Source organism: Myodes glareolus, chromosome 6, assembly GCF_982192425.1.
Source record: "Myodes glareolus chromosome 6, mMyoGla1.1, whole genome shotgun sequence".
In the NCBI taxonomy this organism is placed as follows: Eukaryota; Metazoa; Chordata; class Mammalia; order Rodentia; family Cricetidae; genus Myodes; species Myodes glareolus.
In genome coordinates, this window is record NC_142031.1 from 63,521,186 (window position 1) to 63,545,491 (window position 24,306).

Consider the following 24,306-nt stretch of genomic DNA (forward strand, 5'->3'; position numbering starts at 1 on the left):
TGGCGGCTCCTTACTTTTCTCAGTCAGTCGAGGTTGTGTCTTATAAAAGGCAGGGTGTTAGAGTGGGAAAGGATCCAGAAGCTGGTGGGCTTCTGTGGAGCTGTGTGCTTGCTGATAGGCTTGAAGCTCTAGCGTCCTGTTCATCACAGTATTATAATAATGTTTGCAGAACTATTTTTTTGTATGTACTGGTGTTTTTGCCTGCATGTAAGTCCATGGGTGTCAGATCCCTGGAACTGGAGTTACAGACAATTCTGAGCTGCCTTGTGGGTGCTGGGAATTGAACTCAGGATCTCTGGAAGAGTAGTCAGTGCTCTTAACACCTGAGCCATCTCTCCAGCACCGCCCCCCCCAACCCCAGCAGAACTGTTTTAAAGATTAAGTAAAACAACATAGATATAAAGTGTGTGAAACAATTTTGAAGACAAAGTAGATGTTTGATATATGTAACCCTTTCCCTTTCCTATCTGTCTTCAGGAGTCCAGTAGTCAAGCAGTTACTTAACTGATGATTCTTAAGTGCCTGTTCTCTACCATACACTGCCCAGAAAGTGAGGATATATTAGTAAATACAATTTCAAGGTACCGCACCAATGTCATTTATGTAAGTAGGTGAGTATGATGTTTATTGGAATAGGCACTATCTGACTCTGCCTGTTCAAGAGCTCATTCACGTTGGCCTTAGAGAAAAGTCTGAAATGAAACTGGGGTGCACATCTCTGTCCATCTGTCTGTCTCTTTCTGGCAGTAAGGATTAGACTTTGGGCCCAGCACTACTAGGCTCTGCGCTCTACAGCATTCCTGCTCCTTGGGATGGTCTTACGGCAGCACTGATTTTTCTGCCTGTCAACATGAAAGTTATTGTGAGTATATTCCTTTTGAATATTCCTTTTGTACACCTGCTGAAATAGCCAGGAATTGTGAATAATTCAGGAAATTAAAAAAGAAGAAGAAAGAAAAAAAGGAAGAAAGAAAGAAAGAAAGAAAGAAGAAGAAGAAAAAAGAAAAAGCACATGTATGGACTCCTATTTCTTCTTCATTGTATAAAACCTACAAGGAAATGTCCACACCTTACAAACCAAACAACTGAAAGACCTGTAGCTGCTTAATATACAGATACATGTACATTGATATATGATCAGCTAAATTGTATGCATATACATAAATGTCTGTATAGCGACATACAATCAGTTGAATTGATTAAAGTCTAGAAAAGACCAATTCCGTAGAAAAGGTAAAAGGTCCTGAGCTCAACAGGAGGAATAAAAGTCAGAACTTGTGGACATCTGTGGAAACGGTACTTTATAGACATGACAGATCTGTTGCACAAATGAATTCACAGTGACTGCGACTCTACGCACAAATCTGGCACTAGATCAAGCCAGACCTAATCCCAGCATGGATGGTGGAAGAATCCACAATGTTTCATCGCTAGCTGAGGAGGTATTGGAAAATGGTGGCTACTTTAGGAGGGAGAGTAATGTCTTCAGAGATGTGGTCCATCCATGTTTCAGAAGACGGTCCTATAGCCATGTCCATTAGGCAACATGAGGAAGACTCAGTAAGTTTTTTTTTCTTTTTAAAGAATGAGCATACGAAGCAGGGAGAGATATATGATACTGGGAGGGATTGAAAGCGGAATGAATAGGGTGTGGATTTGGTCAAAACTATTAAATGAATGCTTCGAATTCTCAAATAATAAAAATGTTTTTATATTAGCTAGTTTACAATAGAGACAATCTTGCTGAAATTTGAACAGAATTTCAATATATGGTAGATATACAGATTAGTCACGAGCTGTGGCAGATAACAACAGGCCTTTACTGAATTCTTAGAGAGAGTGGGCCAACAGCTCCAGGCAGATCAAGAACCTGAGAGTATCATGAGGTACGTAGTACATCTGTGGGGATAGAAAGAGGCACGCACCCACCATTGGTGAGGAACATGATAAAAGAACTGAGAGAATTAATGAGCGGCAGTCCAGTTCTCAGGCAGCACAGGCTGAGGCAACAGATGAGATGTAAACCAAACGTAAGGCATCACTGGATTTCACAGGATGCAGTGAAGCTGTTTTCTAAAGACCTGAGCAGGGCCAGCAGGGATAAACAAACCCTTAATCCGCAGAAAACAAGGGCTGAAGAGCAAAGAGAACCCCCTCAGAACTCATAAATCTGGTGAACACACTACACAGCAAAAAGAGTTTCCACGCAGTTTGGAATCTGTCTACTCAATGATAAATCTTAAAAAGCCCTCTAGAATTGTGTCAACTTCAAAACCCAAGTCCAGAAAAAGGCAGAGTCTGAAGTCACTTCTCAGAATAACCGATGCCGTAGGGAGTGAGCCAGATCGTACTGAGACTGGAACAAAGTCAACGTTCATATAGGAAACAAAAATGGCATTGACTCAGGCCTTCACTGTAAAAACATACAGAAGAAAAGGTGTGTTCTCCACTGGAGCAAAGTGCTGATGACGTCAGATAAAATGCCTGCCACATGACCAAAGGTTGCAAGATACATGAAGAAGCAAGAAAATATCACAGCCAGCAAAGGCAGAAAAGGCAATAGGACAGATGATTAAATGCCAGACTAAGTCTCAAAGATATCGATGATTGTTGTAGGAAGACCGCTTGTTTGTTCCCAGCTGCTGAGCCTTGAAATAACCACACAGAAACTGTATTAATTAAATCATTGCTTGGCCTTGCTTGTTCTAGCTTCTTATTGGCTAACTTTTACATATTAAATTTAAGCCATTTCTATTAATCTGTGTACTGCCATGTGGCTGTGGCTTACCAGCAAGGTTCTGGCATGTCTGTTCTGGCTGTGGCTACAAGGTGTCTCTTTGACTCCACCTTTCTTTCCCCTAGCATTAAGTTTAGTTTTCCCCACCTAGCTCTGTTCTGCTCTGCACAGGCCCAAGTCAGTTTCTTTATTAACCAATAGTATTCACAGCATGTGGAGGGGAATCCCACATCAGAGGATAAAAAGACTAAATGTCCAGTAGTAAAGCACACAAACTGCTTTATGTGACTGCAACAACTTAGAATTATAAAGGATAGTTTTAAGCCAAGTGGGGTTGCCAGGAACAAAAGAAACAATGTAAACAGTAAGGGATCTGATAGTTGTTTCTAAGAGCAAAACAGGCCAAACAGAGAAAAAGACCAGTGAACTTGAAGACAGACAAATTTAAAGTAGCCAAAATGAGATTTAAAGACCAGAATTAAAAGCAGGATTAATATGATCTACATAGATGCTGCATGTATGAAATTCTCAAATAATTAATCTAATATTAAAAATAAAGACTAGACCGATTGAAATCTGTTGGGAAGTAGAAAAAGGTTTACTGCATAGGGATTGGAATCCCAGAAAAAGATAAAGAATAATGCAGAAAAAATATTGTGAAGGCGAATGGTCTAGAACTTAAAGGTAAATTATGAAGGACGTTGGTGCTCAATGTCCTTCAAAAAGTCAACTCTAAACACAGCTCTCTCAGCCATCTGACAGATTGAAAAGAGCAGGAAAACACAGCCCACAGAATCAACTAATCAGGGTTCATAGGGGCTCACAGAGACTGAAGCGGCAATCACAGGGCCTGCCGGATCTGCACTAGGTCCTCTGGATATGCCTTATGGTTGTTAGCTTAGTGTTTCTGTGGTACTCCTAACAGAGGAAGTGGGGGTGTCTCTGACTCTTTTGTCTGTTCTTGGGACCCCTTTCCTCCTACTGGGTTTCCTTGCCCAGCTGTGATATGAGGGTTTGTGTCTGGTCTTACTGTATCTTGTTACTCTGTGTTCAGGTGCTAGCCCTCAGAAGTTTGCTCTTTTCTGAGGGAAGTGGACGAGAAGGGTATCTTGGGGAGAGGGGAGGTGGCGGGGTAGAGGTGGGTGGGAATAGTGGTGGAAGGAGAAGTGTGATTGGAATGGACGGAAGAGAAAACAAAAAGAAAGAAATAAAAAAATACCAAAAAAGTCAACCCTAAGCTAGTTAAATACGAAGAAATCAGTACTTGAAAACATGGGAAATTACAGGAAAATAAAAATGTCCAATGTAATTAAAGCAGCAAAGAACCATGACAGGACTGACTTCGTCTTTTCATCAGGAAGATTTCACACCCAAAGTACCAGGCAGTAGTTCTTAACAGGAGGAAAATCCTCTCAGCCCATACCCCAGGAGAGCATCTTCTGAAATGGGGACAAACAGGCTTCCAAAAATTCCTAAGTTTAAAACAAAACAACCTTAAAAAAACAGATAAATTGCCTCAAAATGATAAGATAAAACCCTAGAACTAAATTTAAGAATAAAAAGCTTGATTTGGAGAGATGGCTCAATGGTTGAGAGCACTTACTGCTCTTGTGGAGGGCTGGGGTTGGTTTTCCAGCATCCAACTGACTCACAACATTTGTAACCCTCATTTCAAGGGATGGTATGCCTCTCTGATCACCCGGGCCTCTGCATGGAAATGATGCACATACATTCAGGCATACAGACCTACACATAAATAAATAAACTTTAAAAAAAGATTAAAGAGGGGTTGAAGAGACAGCTCAGTGGTTAAGAGCACTGACTGCTCTTCCCAGCACCCACATGGCAGCTCAAAACTGTCTGTAACTCAAGTTCCAGTGGATCTAACTCCCTCAAACACCAATGCATATAAAAATAGAATAAAAGCCCCCCAAATCTAAACAAATATAAAAGTCTCTTTAAAAAATTTATCTTAAAATGATTTAGTAAGTATCAACAGTTTAAAAATACTCATAGTAATATATTGTGGCATGCGACATACAGAGAAGATATATACAATAAGAACACTGAGAAGCAGAGGAGTGGAAAAAAAATACATAGTTGTAAGGCTCCTTAACATTCATTTCAAAGTATAATTTTTCTTGACCGTTAACAGCAACAACTTAAAGATCTATGTTGCAATATCTAAGGCAACCAGAAAAATAAATCAAAAAGACATGTACCTAAGAAAATCGATGCACACTCCTGCTTCAGGCCAAGCTAGAGGGATGAGATAGGATTTACCTTTCCATTTGAAGCAGCAGACAAAGCAGAACCTGGGAATGTGCATTGTGCAGTGATCGGACACGGGGCATCAGGCGGTACAGGAGAGCCATGGCTGAGGTACAGGAGAGACGTGAGACTTGTGAGGACTGTCCAGCTTGAGGCTCTACTTGCCGCACATGAGGATGGGCTCCAAAGACACTTGTCTCCTGGGGACCAGATCAGAGCTGGGAGTCTGGAGACACCAGAGTACACAGACTAAGCACACACATCCATCTATGCAAAGGAGTGCCCTGGGGATGTTAGAAGTGCAGGATGATTGGCAGGTACTGGTGAGGCGACCATAAGAGGCAGAAGTAGGATGATCCAGTAGGAAAGGTAAAGGATTCTCAAAGCTCACCCAGAGCTGGGAAGAGGTGACAACTTCAGCAACCAGTGAAAACCTCAATTTTCAAAGCTGTGTAAATGTTCAGGCCTATATGCTTTGGATGTGTGTGGTCCTATACCAGTGGTCTTCAACCTTCCTATTGCTGTGACCCTTTCATACAGTTCCTCACATTGTGGTGACCCCCAACCATAAGAGTATTTTATTGCTACTTCGTAATTGTAATTTTGATACTGTTATGAATTGCAATGTAAATATCTGATATGTGATCCTCCAAAGGGATTGCAGCCTGTGTGTTGAGAACCACTGTCCTCAACTGAAGACTGCTTTGCCCCTGAGTATTAAAGCTTAACAGCAAGTCTCAAAGGATCAAATTGTTGCCAAATACTTTCATCTCAAATGAAGTACATGAAGAATTTTGAAATTAATGAATAGCCAGTATCCAAAAAGGTCAATGTCTCAATACTTTATATCCAATTAAAAATTGCCAGATGAAGAAGTTAGAAGCTACATTTCAGAATGGTAGGAGAAGAACCAATTTTAAAAAAAGTCTTGAAATAGCATATATAATTGAATTTGTAGACAAGGGCTTTAAAAAGAGTCAGAACAAAAGGAAATAAATGGATCTAAAAAACCAAGCTAACAGACAAGTCTCCACAGAAGACACACATACATAGAAGAGCTTATTTCGTTCAGCTGCAGCTAAATTGTGACTACTGTGTTTGTTGTTACCCTAATTTCTTTGTCCAGTATTGTTATTATTGGGTATCTTTGACCTGTGGTGGTGGCAAAACGGCTTCACTCTCTCTGGAAAAGTAGTGGATATGAGTAAATACACGGCCCAGCATGGTGTGAAATTTCCCATCAGACAGCAACATGAAGAAGCAGAGATCTGGAGCAGCTCTCTTCGCCAGGCACAGTGGTGAAAGATCTGACCTTCCTAGTTTCAGTGCCACAGGCTGGGATGTTGATCAGTGGTAGAGCACACGCCCAGCATGGGCAACACTCTGGGTTCCAAGGCAAGCACTGCAGCGAAGCCTTGCATCAAATCACCTCCCAGAAGGTGTGGTGTGCTCCTCTGGAGACAAGGGCCACGTGGCAAGGCTGTTCTTCCCCATTTGGGGCAGGCTTGGTTCTGGAAATAAACACTGTGGTCTAGCCTATGCTTAGGCATCCTTGGCTATCGTTAACTAACCATGGTACACAGAGGAATGATCTTTCTAATCGGCTTACTGAAATCTGACATGGTCTGGAGAAGGGAAGGTATCTAGGTGGTCAAACCATTGGCTGGTTTGGAGTTGCAGGCTCAAGAGTTGCAAACTCTCCTTCCCAACGTCTAGACCTGAACATTAAACCTGTGTATTGATCTCGGAAATGAAATAAAGGCAGAAAGACCAAATGATATGGCATGCCTGTGTTATGACTCTTCTTCCCATCTTGCAAAGAGGACTGGAGCTGTTTGTCTTAGTGAACTGAATGGGGAAGAAGGGTGCAGAGCAAAGCCATGATGATTATCTCTCACATCTGGGGTGTGTAGTGTCCTTTACCTGAGCAGGTTTCTATCATATTGCTCATCTTAACATTTTATTAATTTTTTATATATAAAATAAGCTCCAGCTTTGCTCAAGAGGGAGTGAGGAAGGGAGAAAGAGAGACGGGGGTTGGTTTCCTTTCTGCGGCTGATTAAATCATGTAGGAGAAGAAGGGATTTGCTTGCCTTAAAACGTGCCTTAAACGTCCATTGTCGAGGGAAGTCAGGGCTGGCATGGAAGACAGGCCTGCTTTCTGCTCCTAGCTTGTATCAGCAAGGACCCGCCTAGCACAAAGATGAGCACCTCCTGCCTTGCCCCATTTCACCCTGGTGACTTTGATTGCCAGGATGTCAGATGCCAGGACTAGATGTGAGTTGAAAGATGGCCTTAGTGGTAGGGCATCACACAATAGGATGAGTGTTTTCTTGTGTCTCCTTAAGAGAGGGTCTTGCCATTTTGACTCTACCATCTGCTCTCGAGGGTAATTTTCTCTGTACCGAAAAGCCCTGCGTACACCACGGTGGGGTTGGAACCCAGGCCCAGGCAAGGGTTCTACCAGCTGTACTGTAGCCCCATCCCTTCACAGGTGCAATTCTTAATCAGTCTAAGAGTTCATGCTCTGGAACCCCCGCTTGGGTTCTCCAAGCTCAGAACAACTTGCTCTGTAAAAACATCACCACATCGCTGGTTATTTGCCTTCACTCCTGAAGTTCTCTCTGCCAGTGTTCAATAGTTACCCTCATGAAAACAGAAGATATAGTGTTTTGGGTTAATGCAGCCACCAAAAATGAAATTGTAATCTATTTTTTAAGAGAAAATTCATTTTATTTCCTTCAGGTATACAAACCCTCAGGAATACAATGAATAACACTGTCCTTAAGGATCTTGCTTTGGTGTGTAGCCAGCTACGATCCATAATTAGCACACCAATTGTGGTTAGAAAAAAATTAAGTGGCTTAAATGCCTGCTCCCCCTCCTTCATCCTGTTTACATTATTAATTTAACTGACTGACACTTCAAAGAACGCAAGGTGAACATCGAGTCTCCAGTTTAAATTACATTCATGGTCACAAGCAAATTAAACTTGAAAGTGTTTTTCTTATTATAATATCATATGCTGTGTTTAGCAAGTGCATAATCATCTCATTTTGTCTTCCTAATAACCTTATGAGATGAACTGGAAAGTTTTATTTGCGTTGCACGGAGGAGGGAATGGGGACTCTGAAGTAGGAGATTACTTCTTTGAGGCCACACAGCAAGAGATCACTCAATCCATCTGCTCTTGATGGCTCGTCAGAGATTTATTTCAGTTTTATGATACGGTATGAACTGAAGCGTCTGGGGTGGGGGGTGGTTGCAGTTATGTTAAATAGTCTATGAAGATGATAGATTGATCCTAACTTCTGCAGTTGTGAAGAGCTGGAATGTTGCAAGTCTAGAGACAAATTGTCTCCAGCTATCTCTGAACTGACCACCCAGCTGATCATTATCTCCGACCTCTGTATTTGAGCTGACATCCTTCTGGAATGTACAGCCAGCACGACCAAAGCAACTTGGGGGAGGAAAGGGTTTATTTGGCTTATGCTTCCACATCCACAGTGCATCACCCAGGGACTTCAGGACAAGAACTCAAACAGGGCAGAGACCTCAAAGCAGGATCTGATGCAGAGGTCATGGAGGGGCGCTGCTCACTGTCTTGCTCCTCATGGATTTCAGTCTGCTTCTTTATAGAACCCAGAACCCCCAACTCAGGAATGACACCACCCACAATGAGCCCGGCTTTTCGCATCAATCACTACTAAAGAAAATGCCCTACAGGCTTGCCTGTAGCATGATGTTAAAGAGGCATTTTCTCAGTTGTGGCTCCTGCTTCTCTGATGACTTTAGCTTGTGTTAAGTTGACATAAAACTATCCAGCACACCAACTCATTAATTAATTCTTCCACGCGTTTGTCCATTCATCAATCTGTTCAGTCATTTTTATGCCCAGAGGCTGTTACTATATCTAAGACACATATATCACACTAATATGTTTTTTGACGTGACTGGAAAGGGAGAGGGTGGAATAAGTAGAATATTGTGTTGCAGGCGGTGACTTGAAGCTGTCTTATTACTTTTCACAATGCTATGGACCCCCATGTTGCTGAACTTGTAATTCTCTCAAGTAGGGTCAACAACAGTGGGAAGAATTTCTTCTGATCTTCTAGCTCTTCTTCAGCCAAGCTGAGAGCAAAGTGGGGTGCAGATGCTGCTGCAAGAAGCCTTGAAGATCCCACAACCTTGGCATATTCTGTGGGTCACTCCCTCCCAGCCCACAGCTTCTTCGTCACTTGTCTCCCTGAGATGGCTTCTGCTATACCTTCACTTTATCGTCCTCTTCAGTGCTTCCTCTCCTTCATCTCGCTCTTGGCAAATCAAAGGCCAGATGCCATGACCTCCCAGTAATTGCACAGGACAATGAGTCAGGTGGGTTCCACCGAGGGACAGACATGTAGGTGAATATCAGGCTAACATCTCTTTTCAGTGTAAAGCAGAGCTAGTGTTGCTACACTCGCTTTTCAGATGACTGATTTGACCCCCTCCTTCATGGTTTATATATTTGTTCCACATCAAGCATTCTGTCTAGGAAGTCTCAGGTGTAACCTAATAATATGTAAGTTTAGCGGTTTGCTGATTGAATGAAATTCTGGGAAGCAAAGTCCTTCATTAAAGTTACTAGGACAAGCTTTAAACTTAATATAACAATTCTGTAACTGTTTCCCTGATGTTGCTGAATGCCAGACTTTTCTAGAAGCTTTGCAACTCTGTTTCTAATTCTTCAGTTCCCACACAGCCCCTTCATCAGCTCTGCTCTGGAAGAGTGACTTTTTTTTTAAAACAGAAGTAGAGTTTGGTAGATCTTCTACTTAACAATGATTTATGCCCAACTTCAAACAACAACAACTTCTTCTTCTTCTTCTTCTTCTTCTTCTTCTTCTTCTTCTTCTTCTTCTTCTTCTTCTTCTTCTTCTTCTTCTTCTTCTTCTTCTTCTTCCTCCTCCTCCTCCTCTCCCTCCTCCTCCTCCTTCTTCTTCTCTCCTCGCTCTCCTTCCTCCCCCTTCTTTTTGCTTTCCAAGTCTTCCCTATTAGTACTAACCAGGCCCAGCCATCCTGGTCCAAGATATTCGGGAAGGGCCAGCAGACATATACAGGGCTTTGTGCCCACCTTGGGTAATCTCTTTAGAACTGTTTACAAGTATTTCCATTGCTTTATATCCCCACATTCCTTGGATTACATTTCAACCTTTCCCTAAGGACCTGACCTGCATACCCTATCTGATGGTAGAGATAGAAGAAAAGGGATCAGTGAATGATAACTTCCCAGATCCTTAATTTATCTCTTCATGTTCCCATCATACATTTCCTCTGTTCTTTTGGTGTGTTCTTGTACTATTGCTTATTATATCGTCTTGTATTACCTTTATTAATTTTTTTATTTTCTATTTTTTTAAAGTTTATTAAAATATAAAAGTTTCCATTTTCGCCCCTCCTCCCAACACCCTCCCACTCCCCCCACTCCCTCTCCTCTTCCCTCTCCATCCCTAAGAGCAGTCCGGGTTTCCTGCCCTGTGGGTAGTTCAAGTTCCTCCCTGCTCCCTCCAGGTCCAGGAAGGTGAGTATCCAAACAGACTGGATCCCCAAAAATCCAGAATATGCAGAGGAAACAAGTCCCAGAGTCATTGTCAATGGCTTTTTAGAAAGACTTCGGGTCAGCCACATTCAGGGAATCCAGCCTCCTCCAGAGAATCTGGTTGGATCAAGCAGTCCTTCAGTCTCAGTCAACTGGCCTTGGTGAACTCTCATTAGATCAGTCCCCTTGTATCAGTGGGTGATCGCTCTCCTTGCGGTTCTGATTTCCTTTTTCATGTTCTTCCTCCTTCTGCTCCTCCTTTGGACCTTGGTGGGCTCAGTCCGGTGCTCCAATGTGGGTCTCCGTCTGCATCGCCATCCATCGCCGGATGAAGGTTCCCTCTGATCTTGCCCTCCCTGCTCACGTTCTTCTTCCTTCTGCTTCTCGCTTGGACCTAGGGAGTTAAGTCCAGTGTTCCAACGTGGGTCCCCGTCTCTATCTCCATCCATTGCCAGATGAAGGATCTCTCTGGGAAGAGCTCCTCAGCAGTGCCTACCTTTATTAATTTTATGAGTTTAACCTTCTGGCTTTATATCTTATTCATGTCCTTTATGGGCTCTGAGCTCAGAACCTGGCAAATGCTTGCTTGTCAAGCCTAAACAACTGCAGAGTTTTGCCTTGAGTTGGGTTGTCCTGTGCATTAATGTGCTAGCTACCCTCTGCATTCATGGGGAAGCTCTTATTGTGAGTGGGGCACAAGAAATGAGTTTCCTCGTAAGCTCAGTGTTTTGATCAAGATTTCATTTTAGAAATACAGCACAGACATGCAGAGACAGAAAGTAAAGCTGCAAACCTGATTTTTGTTTAGGGGGCCCCAGTCTATGTCAGAGAAAGAAGTGCCACCTTGGAAGAAGTCCACCGAGTGGCTCTGGAAATTTCTGTCCTCAGCCTAGAAAATGGGCCATTTGGGTCTATTTTCCCAAGAAAGTGGTCATTCAACATTTCTTACACAATAGGATATTCAGATTGATTTTAATTTTTGTACTATGCAAAATCACATTTCTAGACTTTATTGATAACATCTACTTCACTTTGTATCCAGGGCTGATAACTGCCAGGCAAAGTGTTAAGTTTTAACTCCAAGCATACATCTGTGGACAAGTCACCCACCATGTCAAGATCCCTTTCCCTCAAGGTTGAGATGAGATATTCTCCACTTCACAGCAAGTGTTGTGAGATCAATGGAGGTGGTTATCTTGGGCTTCCTATACTTCCAGGTTCCCTAGGAGGAATTCCTGCACTGGAGAGGAGAATATTGGATTGTCCTATGGATTAACAGCTCCTCCCTATACTCATGAGGCAGCTCTTGAGGAAGATGACAGAAAATATCCTTTCCAGATTTGCTTCTTGAGGATTTCTTGTCTCCTACATTTTTAAATTTGCATAAGGATTAGAATTTTGGTGTTTGCTACATATGTGCTGACCTTATTCTATCTGTGAGTCAACTCTATGTCTGTCTGCCTGCTTGCTTGCCCATGTGCGTTCATTTGTGCGTTGAGTATGTGTTAAAAACTCTTTGGTACTCTGGGTGAAGGGGACGGATTTTTTAGAAAATAATGTTTTTAAATGCATAGCAGAAGGTATTGGACTGATTGAGCATCATTCTATGGAGATATGGTTTTGTGTGTGGATCCCTCAGGGACCCGTGTTCTGCAGCCATAAATCCTGAGAGCAGCTGAAAAACTAAAAAAAAATTTTTTTTTTGAGAGTTTCAGTTCTCTATACATTCACTCTGAAGATGGAGAAAACAGGATCTCAAAGGCAGTTCCCACAAACTGGTCCAGAGTCCCTGGAGGAGCTGTCATTCCATGGGAAGTCACATGATACAAGGCTTCTGTTGGCCATCCTTTCTGCCTCAAAATCCTGTAGAATGTTGTGCTTTGCTTCTTGGTTTTAATAAAAAACACTGTGGACTTTCGGAGTTGAAAGTTATTTGGAGCTACTCACTGGCTCGTGATTTTAATCCAAAACGGAGAATTCCTAAGTATTCAACAATACCTCTCCAAAACTGTATCTGCTCCATCAAGGTTATCCTAATATTAATTATTTATAAGGAGAACGCTGACAAATTCTAATTGCAAATAAGTGCAATTGCTGTCGATTGCATAATTTATGATTCCATTTGTTAAACTAAGACAACGGGAATTGATGAAAGACATTAAATGGCCCCAAATTAAAGGAGATTTGGTTTCACAGTCTTGTCTACATTGTTAATATAACTTGAATTCTCAGCTTTCTAAGACCCTCTGCCATCCTGGGAACATATGCACCAGGTAAACTATGTTCTCTTGGGCCTAGTACCTGGCCAGGGATGTATCAGTCTGGAGTTTCTGGAGACAGGATGCTCAGCCCATGGTGCTCAGCCTGTTACCTACATGAGAAGCAGCCTCCATCATCGTGGCTTTTGTGGCTCAGGTCCTGACTTGGCAGAACAGCTTTGTCTGCAATGTGCTTTGACATGTTGCTGAGAGAATTTGGGCAAAATGGCAAAGTTAGCAGTAGGGGTGGGGCCCACTGGAAATGGCTTTTCTTGAAAATGTAGCCAACGCTTTTCTTTCCTGGGTCAGATGCTCACACAGGTCAGCATTTCAGAGGTTAAGTGCAATCTCTGAAATTGCTCACCATTTTTCTTACAGGGCCCCATGAGACAATGACTTGACTGTGAAATATTTTTTCATAATATATTTCAAATAATTCTGTTAAAAACAACAGTGGTTAGGAGGGAAACCATTTGTAGTATACACAATGAGCCAAGTCAGACTTTGGAAAAATTCACCATAGAGTGTTGACCTACCTTTCTGTAAAGAAAGAGAATAATTATTATGAAAGATGTGTGGACTTTGAGTCTTGTAGATTCATTCTCCAAAGATCAAATTTCATCCAAACACAAAGGTCCAGAAATAATGGATTTTGCCATAGCTGCATTTGAATCGTGTTCTATGATTAATGAGCAAGATAATGGTTTATTGACTTCTGATTGTGTGTCAGGTGCTATAGTGGACAAACGACTGACCTGGATTGGCCTCTGTCTTTCAGATCTTGTAGCAGTAGGGTAGATACACAATGTGCTAAATCAAGACCTGCATACTTAGCTGTCATCTGACATCCGAACCTGGCAAGATGCTGGGGTCGACTAGTAGTCCGAGGAGACACCAGTAAGGCCATCTCAGTGATAACTCTTGGTGTCAGAGGAACATAGCATAGTGGGCGGAGACTTGCAATGGAAGATCTCAAGGCCTATTTTGTCTGCTCTCTGCGCTACCATAGGAGACTGATGGCCCCTCTCTGCTGTCAGCTGAGCAGGAACGGACACATGAGGAAGGGTTCTTCGGAGAATGGGTTTCTGAAGTGGGGAAAATCTTCCTTCTCTAGACCTATGGGCTCTCTCTGGCCAGTCCCTTGTCCTTGCAGGACTAGTTTGAGCCCCATGTCCAGACCTGACCTGTTGGAGGTCTTGTTTAGTCTTATTATTTACTGGAAGTCACGAGAAAAGTTGGCATCATCTAGAAAAGATTGGAATGCACGGAAAGTCACTGATTTAGACAAAAACTTCCATCTGCTAAATTTTTAGGATGCTGGGTCCTGTTTCTGACCTCATTTCATGATCTCAGTCATCTTTGAGGCCGACATGACTGTTCCCTAAACACAGGTATGGAGAGAGCTACACATAGTTCTGGTGGGGATGGCTTCATGCTATCTTCTGATTTTGAAACTCAGAGCTTTGAAAGATGAAGATGGGAAAAGATGGAGTGGGTGGAGCCTGAGTTGCCCAGTGCTTCCTGATAGTCTGGTATTCACTAGGAGGAGAGTGGTGATGGGTCAATGGAGTATGTCTGAGAGCATGCCAGTCAGGGAGGCAGTGTCCTGGAGGAGGGGCTAACATGAGTTCCTCATTGGCTCTGACCTTCAGCATTCTCATTTTGGAAATGGACTACAGGGGATTTGTGTTTGGTAGAACTAACGTAAAGATCAGGTGTACTGGCTAGTTTTATGTCAACTTGGCACAAACTAGAGGCATCAATTGAGGGAATGCCTCCATAAGATCAGGCTGTAGGCATGTCTACAGGGCATTTTCTTTTCTTTTTTTCTTTGACATCCAAACATTTTTATTTTACTTTTTAAAAAAGAAAACAGACTATCTTTTTTTTCATTTTATATACCAATCCCAGTTCCCACTCCCTCCCCTCCTCCCATTTCCTCACCTTCCCCCCACCCCACCCCCATCCACTCCTCAGAGAGGGTAAGGCACATTACTTTGAGGAAAGTCCAAGGCCCTCCCTATTATATCTAAGCTGAACAAGGAATTCATTCAAAGAGAATGGGTTCCAAAAAGCCAATACAAACAGTGGAGATAAATCCTGGTGCCACTTCCAGTGGCCCTGACATCTGTCCCATCTGTGCAACTGTCAACCACATTCAGAGGGTCTAGTTTGGTCCTATGCTGGTTCCTTCCCTGTCCAGCCAGATTTGGTGAGCTCCTACAGGGCATTTTCTTAATTGGTGCTTGATGGAGGAGGACATAGTCCATTATGGGTGGTGCCATCCTTGGGGTAGTAGTCCTGGATTCTATAAGAAAACAGGTTAAGCAAGCCACAAGAAGTAAGTCAGTAAGTGTTACCCCTCTGTGGCCTCTGCATCAGTTCCTAACTTAAGCTTCCTGCCTTGTTTGAGTTCCTGTCTGATGATGAACAGTGATGTGAAAGTTTAAGCCAAATAAAGCCTTTCCTCATCAACTTGACTTTTGATCATGGTGCTTCATCAAAGCAATAGAAGCCCCAACAAAGCAATAGGTGAGCCATTTTAGGATGCCCATTGGGTGGGTAACTAGAATTGACTTTCAGTAGATGTCTTGCCTCGTTCTTGTCCACGAGGAGCACTAGGCCTCTTCTTCTGGAATTTCCATCAGAATGTTAGATTTTGAAAGCTTTAAGAAGGTGCCACAGGTTTGTCTTTAGGGTTAGGAGGCAGGGTATGACCATGTGACTTTGCATAGTGTCCCTCCCTTCTTCTCTAGTTTTGTCTGGGTGGCCTAGGATGGAATCAAATGGTATTTGAGTATGTATGTTGTAATGGTTGCTATTTCTGTTCTAACACCAAGTTGTTTTATCTGTGACAATGACCCCATCTCTACTGTCTCTTACTGTCTCATCACTAATGAAGGTTACCACCAAGAAATACATGATTTTCATTGACATTAAATCCCAGTTGCCCTGTAGGCATATTTCAAGAGACTTCTGATGCTAACTGTGGGTATCAGAGGACACTCAGTACATGTATTGGTCAGTGATGATGAAAGGAACACTGAAACTATTCTGGGGTCTCTAGCATCAAGACAGCCTTTAGCATTTGACTTCTGGACTCAAGGGACACAGAAAGAGAGCAGTTGACTCTGTCCAAGGTTTATTAGAGCTTGAGCCAAAAAGATATATGTTCCCACTTGATTGAAAACAATGAAGGCTGAAGACTGCCAGAGCAGAAGATATAACAAGCAGAACCTAGGTCAGGCTGGAGTATCTGAGGCTGGAGAGGGCTATGGATGCATGCTTGGTCTTGATCCAATAGTTCATGCTTATTTATGTGATGCTTATAAGCAAAGAATTAATGTAATTAAATTTCAGTTCTTGCAATGTCCCTATAGACACTATCAGAGAATGAAAGAGAGGGAATGAGGCAGGTTGTAGGATGGCAGTGGCTTTGAGAATAGGAAGGAAGAGAAAAGTGAAGAGACACTTCTGTCATCAAAGTGGAGGAATGAATGGGTTGGCATTTGTATGGGTTATGTTTATGGGCAAGACAGGTAGGGTGTGGCTCTTCAGAGTGCCTGGGGCTGGGATCCCAGAAGGGACAGTGTGTGGCCTGGGGGACAGTTACAATGGAATGGCATCCCTGGGTTGCCTGGCTGGATGGGCCTTCTTCCACCACAGATCGAAGGCTTGTACTTTTTACTTTCTTCTCTGAGCCCAGAAAGGGGAGATGACTTTCGAGAAATCAATTGCTAAGTTAAAGATGATTAAATACTAGTGCAGTTAGTTTTTAAAAAGTTAAAGACTTAGCTGAGTGGTGGTGGCACACGCCTTTAATTCCAGCACTCGGGAGGCAAGAGGCAGGCAGATCTCTGTGACTTTGAGGTCAGCCTGGTCTACAAGAGCTAGTTCCAGGACAGGCTCCAAAGTTACAGCTAAACCCTGTCTTGAAAAGCAAAACAAAAACAAAGGCAACAAGTTAAAGACTTTCAGATTTAAAGGCAACTGTGGCTATGCTGGGATTGACTCAGCCTTCTGTGACAGTTAAAGTCCATCATCAGCTTGATGGGCTGTGGAACCACCTGCGAAGGATGATGAAGTTTAGGATAACTAATACATCCTTTGAACTAGATGGAGTGCTGGCCTAAAGGTGTAGATTCCAGTGGTCTTGAAGTTCCTCTTCTAATCCCTGCTCAATTGTTTCAGAAGCCTCACGTGACATGCAAAACCGGAACTCTTTTTCCAAAAGAGGAAACAAAGGTTCAGGGTTAAGTAATGTGCCAAAGGGTGCATCCTAGCCCCTCTGATGCCTCAAACTGCCATGCCACTTTAAACCCCTCCATCTCCTGTCAGCCTCAAGCCATCTTTGCTCTCTAGGGGTCAGCACCCCATGCTGATAACATCCCCTCTGAAAACTTACCCTTTCCACTTCAATGATACTGTATCAGCCTGGGCTCAGTGCAAGATTAATGCTGGACATCACCATCCCCTGGGCTTCGTTAAATCCCCACTGTCTCTGGCTTAGTCATCTTGGCCTAGAGCCCTCCACTCTCTCTGGCTTCACCATCTTGACTCAGCATCATCCTGCCGCCACCACTGAAGCTTTCTCCTCGTCCTCCTCTTCTTTCTCCAGCATTTCTGTAAACGATGCAAGGAGACCTCTAAAGTCCTCCTGGGTGTAAGCTCGTTGCTTTAGTGTATCAACAGAGCTTGTTGCCGAGTTCTCACTACTGGGCATAATTCTGGTTTTTCTAGGATTCACATTTGCGAGCAATCATTGTAAAAATGTACACAACCCATGCATTTCCCAAACTTTAAAAAATATGTTGTTTTTGTATGAAGAAACAGGAAGCGAATGTAAGTATTCTCTAGAAATAAGTCTAAGGCTAGAAAGATTTTGAAGAAACCCTATTATGAGCTAGATTGGTCTGCTTTGTCTGCCATAACTAAGTACCATAGACCAGATGGCTCATAAAAACTGGCATTCATTTCCCCTTCTTTCTGGAGACTAGAGTCCAAGATAATGCTATTGGCAGGGCTGGTTTCTCTGAAATCTTTCCTCTTGGCTCTAATGGCTGCTTTCTCCTGGGCCTTCATGTAGTCTCCTCTCTGTGGGCCTGGGTCCTTGCATTCTCCAACAGGGTATGAGTCACACTGGAATAGGCTCCACCCAGTTGAGTGAGTGAAGTGTTTGCTGGCTGGGCCTGATGGCATGAGTTCAGATCCCCCAGCACTCATGCTAAAGAGAAATACGACATGGCACCTACAATCATGGGTGGGAGGTAGGGGGATCAGGTGGTTTCCAGGATTTGCTGCCTGAAATAGTAAGAGCCATGTTCTTTGCGAAATCCCATCTCAAAATAAAAGGTGGAGAGAGATAATGAAGAATGGCAGACATCAACCCGTGGCTTTCACATGCATATGCAGGCATGTGTATACTTACATGTTTTTATGGAACACACGCACAAACACAGTACATATATAAACAAATAGAATACGCTTTCTTCAGACGCATTCTGATGTGTTAAGTCTTCAACATATGGATGAGGGGGGCGTGATTTGAACCTTGACAATGCTGTACTGACTATTGATAGTAAACAAATTGACACAAAAATCAACAGCTTACATCATTCACTTACAGAAGCTCACAAATACCAATTGCACAGGAGGGTCAAACTGTATTCATTCCACCACATAAGATGCCACATTATACCCTCTCTGCAGCTATAATAATCCACCCATGTGTCCTATAGACCAGTTCAACATGGGGTCAACCAATCCTTCAGCAAACACTGGGCATTTGCAATGCCAGCTCCTACGAGATGGCTCACACTGTGGATGTGAACTTCTGTCTTGTTTGTGTGCCTAGCAGTTGGGAAGGTAGTGGGCACACCATGAGTACTTGTTGAATGAATACATGAGTGTCAGCCACTAGAGCTACTCTCTGAAGTGCAGGGCTCACAATGGTGGGGGTATTGGGAGGAAGAAACACATTATAGCCTGTGATGCAGGAACTTACAGATATTGTGGTCACTTCTAGCAGAGACTGGGAGAATACTGGGTAAGAGTGACTGAGGAAGAAATACAGGATCCTGAGCCCTACCTGAGGGATAGTCCTTAAATGGATGCTCCTTGTCACCTAGCCAAGTGTGCTTGGAAAGCACCTACCCAGGAGGCATTTCTTCTACACATGCGCCGTTCACAACTATCCTTTACATAGGCATCTCCTGACTCTAAAATCAAGGAGACTGAAAATTAGAGGACTTGTGGGCCCTTGGGTGTGACCCACTTAGATAGTGACAGGTCTTTTCACTCCAAATATTTCTGTTAAGGAAATGAAAACATTAAAAAAAAACAAAACCTGTGAGATTTTAACAAGCTGTACCTTGGCACCCAAATACAAAATCCCAGTGTGGATGTGAGAGACTTTCTTGGAACTGTTGAGATGGGTCAGTCATGAAAAGGGATTACCACTCTTCCAAAGGACCTGAGTTTGGTTCTCAACACCTATGTTGAGGGGCCCACAACTACCTATAACTCCAGCTCCATGGTCCCAATGTCCATTTTTTTTGCCTCTGTTGTGTGCGTGTGTGCATGTGCATGCGGGCATACACACACACATGACTATGCATAAATATCACTCTTCTATAGACCCATGAATAATAAATGTCATTGTGTTAGGTTGTTTTTGAGAATATATTGTTATGTAGGCTAGAATGGCCTTGTCCCTGCGGTTGTCTTGTCTCAGCCTGTTGAGTGCTGGGATTATATGCGTGTTCCACAAGCCTTGACAGTGTGATTGTTTATCATGCTTCATTAATTTAGGATGTGCTAAAGGCACTTGCTCATTTTGAAGAATTTCTATGATTCATGGAGAAGCTTGTGACCCCAGCCTCTTCTGCTGCTTTGGGTCTGGTACGGCTCTGCTCAGCAAAGGGCTGGTGTCCAGTGCTGCATTTAGGGTGTCTATTCAGGCCGACAACGGGAGAGATGAATGTTCTGGAGATGGCAGTAACAGAGGCAGCAGGTCTTGGGGGCTACACAATTGTGTTTGTAGCCAGCATCAGTAGGACAGGTCAAGTGCACTATGGGTACTGGGCATCTGTGTTGTTGGGGGCTATGAAAAGTTCCTTGGGCATTGTTCTCAGGTGCCAAGCTCTGACCCAACTTTCTGATGAGCTGGGCATACAGAGAGGTGTGTACTGTTATACACCATGACTTGAGTCTCATTTTTTTTTTATTTTTTTGTGAGTCTCATTTTTGCTTATGCCATCTAAAATGAAGGCTGTTGAACAATTGAGAGAATTGGTGGATCTGATGAACTAGAGCATCGTGATGGTAAAATGAGGCATTGTGCATAAGGGCCTGACACAGGGCTGGTGCGGGAGAATTGTCTGTAATCTGTCAATCATATTTTAAATAAACACTGATTGGCCAGGCAGGAACTATAGGTGGGAAAACCAGACAGGAAGTAGAGGTGATGCAATGAGAACAGGAGAATTCTGGGAAGGAGGAAGCTGATTCCTCCCTCTCCTGCCCAGATCACCAAAGAAGCAAGATGTGACCTGCCAGCTGAAAAAGGTACCAAGCCATATGGCTAAAATAGATCAGAATAATGGGTTAATATAAGTTACAAGAACCAATAAGAAACCTGAGCTAATGGGCCAATCAGCTTTATAACTTATGGAGATCTCTGTGTGATTTTCTTTGGAGCTAAACAGCTATGGGAACTGGGCAGGACAGAACCCCCCAACAAGCAGGCCCTCATGTTACAAAATGGCACCCACGTGGATAACTACATCCACAGAAAGCCTGAGAAAGCTTGGGAAAGACTAGAGTAAAGCATTTTGGTTTTCAGCTGTAGCAGGAAAAAAACTGTGCTGTTTTAAAATGCCGGCTTTCTGGGTCATCCTGCCAGAAAAAACTCTGACTCTTTCAAGCAGGTGGTCCCAACTATGGACACACTGTTGCAGCTTGCTTCCTGGCAAGGACCTTAAAACACAATAGAGTTATGGCAAAAAACGTGGCTACAACTGGTACCTCCACCATGAGGGTAGAATTTCATAAAGCTAAAAGATGGGCTGGATCTAGTAGTCAAAACCACAGCTTTAATCTTCTCCATATTCCTTAGTAAATTAAAGACCCTTATGGTCAGAAAAAGAGAGATATACAATAAAGAGAGATTCAAAGAGGAAGAAAACCTCTAAATGGTTTACAGTGTGTTAAAAATATATACAGGCTAAAGGTTAAAGTTCTCAAAGTTAGAAAGGAAGAAAGGAAGAAAGAAAGAAAGAAAGAAAGAAAGAAAGAAAGAAAGAAAGAAAGAAAGAAGCTGGTTGTGGTGGAACATGCCAGTAGGATTTGCCTGGGAGGCAGAGACAGACAGATCTCTGTGAGTTCAAGGACAGCCTGGTCTACAGAGTTATTCCAGCACAAAGATGTACAGAGAACCTGTCTCAAAAAGTAAAAGTAAAAATGAAAGAAATTGAGGTTAAAATAAAGCCACATAAAGATGGAAAAATACACAGAGAATCTTGATACTGTATGCTATTATGCTCTCTTCTAATTATTTGAATGCTGAAGAAGGAGCAACAGCTGCTAAAAGATATTTGCTTATAAATGTTGCAGAACTAATTCAAGGTAAGTATTTTAAAAATATCGTGACTTCAAAATTGAAGTCAAAAGGTATGTTACTTTGGAGAAGAGATTTTGTTTTTGTTTCCACAGAAAACGAGAAGCTCTGGATTTATTCAGAGTTAAGAAAACTCAGCTTTGATCAAGGAAGATCTCCTGAGAAATCTGGAATAGCTGGCCCAGATGTCTGAGTTCTTCATCCAGAACAGGTTCAAGACTGCTGCCTGAGATGATCAAGACTCACAGGATACTTCAGTCAGGACTTGATCATAACTCTAAATTTTCTTTAGGTCCCCATAAGATTATCAGTGCCCCCAACCAGCTGGAAGTAGCCTGGAATACTATGCTTACATTCCCAAAAAATGGACTATGGATATTTTCCTTTTTTTTTTAAAAGAGGGGGAAGTGGTGTGGGAGAATTGTCTGTAATCTGTCAATCATATTTTAAATAAACACTGATTGGTCAGGTTGGAAGTATAGGTGGGAAAACCAGACAGGAAGTAGAGGTGATGCAATGAGAACAGGAGAATTCTGGGAAGGAGGAAGCTGATTCCTCCCTCTCCTGCCCAGATCACCGAAGCAGCAGGATGTGACTTGACAGCTGAAAAAGGTATCGAGCCATATGACAAAAATAGATAAGAACAATGGGTTAATATAAGCTACAAGAGCTAATAAATAGCTTGAGCTAATTGGCCAATCAGCTTATAACTTATGGAGACCTCTGTGTGATTTTCTTTGGGGCTTTCTGGCTATGGGGAACTGGGCAGGACATAAACCCCAACAAGCAGGCCCCTCATGTTACACAGGGCTTTTTACAAAGTGGCTTGAGACCAAGGGTAGCTCTTTCTGGTCATTTTGTGACTTGTTTTTTGTTTGTTTGTTTCTTTGTTTTGGCTAACTTCTCTTGTGTACCTGAGAAGTGAATGTTACATTTTAACTATATACTTTGAACCAATAGTCTCAGTTCAGGGTGACTTTGTCTCATAGCAGGTACCGGACAGCATCTGGGGACAGTTTTGGTTGTCACAACCAGAGATGAGGTTCTGTTGGTATCTAGAAATAGAGAATTCTGGTAAGCATCCTACAATACATTGGACAGTTCCCACAGCAGAGAACGTTCCAGTGCCCCATCTATTCAGCAACCCTGATGCTCTCAACCCCTGCAGAAGACTGAGGAGTGAGAGCAGGAAATAGAATCACACAACTTAAAAAAAATAGCTTTTGCATTTTGTTTATTATTATTATTTTTTTGCTCAAGTGTGTATGTACGTGTGTATGTGTGTGGTGTGTGTGTTGGAGATAGAGGGCAGCCAGAAGGAGAGAGAGATAAAATGTATATACGACACAGCATGCGTAAGGAAGTCAGCTAAGAGAAGAGCTAGAGGGAACTGGTTTTCTTGTTCCGCCACATGGGTCCTGGGTAGTGAATTTGGGGTGTCAGACTTGATTGGACACATCTTTACCTGTTGTGCCATTCAGATGGACCACAGGTTCCATATCCCTAAATCCCTGTATTAAGCAACCAGAAAAAAAGGGAGCCACAAACTCTTTCAGTTTCAGTTTGAATGGGCAAAAAATCCGGAAGTTCCCATTCTTGGTGTGGTTTTCATGATGCTGTTTTAATTCCTGGATTTTTCTGTTCCAGGGACTCTTGGTATTTACCTCACAGATTGTAAACTGATATCATGCCCACATACAGTAGCAGACTCTTGGAAGTTAGGCACTTTTATTAGGACTCAGAAAATTGAATGTAAAACATCAAATGGGCCATTTCTTTTAACCACAGACATGAGCCAGATGGAACGCCCCGTTGCTCGCTATCTTTATAAGGTGACAGTGGTGCTAGTGATGAGCTGTGACCCTCATTAAGTTTTTTTTTCCAGCCCTGGCGTCAGCTCCCCCATTATCTGGAAGCTCAGGGTATGGATAAAATGACCTCTAAAGCCTTCCAAGATCTGGGACTTTCAAGTCCCTAAGCTTCCAGGGACTTCAGCTGTATCCAACAGGAAGTGCTCTCATGAGTGTGTTGGGGCCTCGACTGCAGAATCTTGTCTGAGTAGAAGTCAACATTACCCCCACCTAACACACACAGTGCTCCTGCAGACGTTGTTGGGGAGAACCAGCTGATTTCAGTTCAAATACTCAGCCGCCATAGCTGTTCTGGGGAAAAGAGGGCCTGCCCGTGCACAGGGTTCATTGTTGCAGCTGAATTCTTACACTCCTGGTTAAGTCTCTGCCTCACCGGTGTAGACCCTCATATCCCAACCAAGCTTTGAGTCTCTATAGATCGGTATTCTTGGGTAGAGCACTGATGTCGAATTGATTTCCGTCTATTCCTGTGTACACACTCTCTGTAGTCACATAAGGGCTATATGTTTGCTTTTTAAAAAAATAGCTTTGTTTTTACTTGTGTGTAGGCTGTGTCTGTGTAGGAGTCTATGACCAAAAACAGTGTCCATGGAGGCCAGAAGGTGGAGTTCGATCTCCTGAGTGGGAGTTTCAGGTGGTTGTGAGTTCCCCAGCATGGGTGTTGGGAATTGAACTCGGATCTTCTGAAAGAGCAGGAAGCATTTTTAACCATTGATGCATCTTTCCAGTTCTTTTTTAGCATTTAACGCTAACACGTATGGTCCATTTTTATACATGTATTCTTTTCACAAACATTTTTATTGAAGTATAAAGGTACAGAGCTTACAAGAGTGTGTCTGGACCAATATTCATGAGCTAAAGACTCTGTATCAGAGAAACTAGATCTCTGATGCCAGCATCAGGGGAGCTCCTTATACATCTCCTCTGTGGAAATAGTTGACAAAGCTACCAAACTGCAACCTTGGCTCCTGACA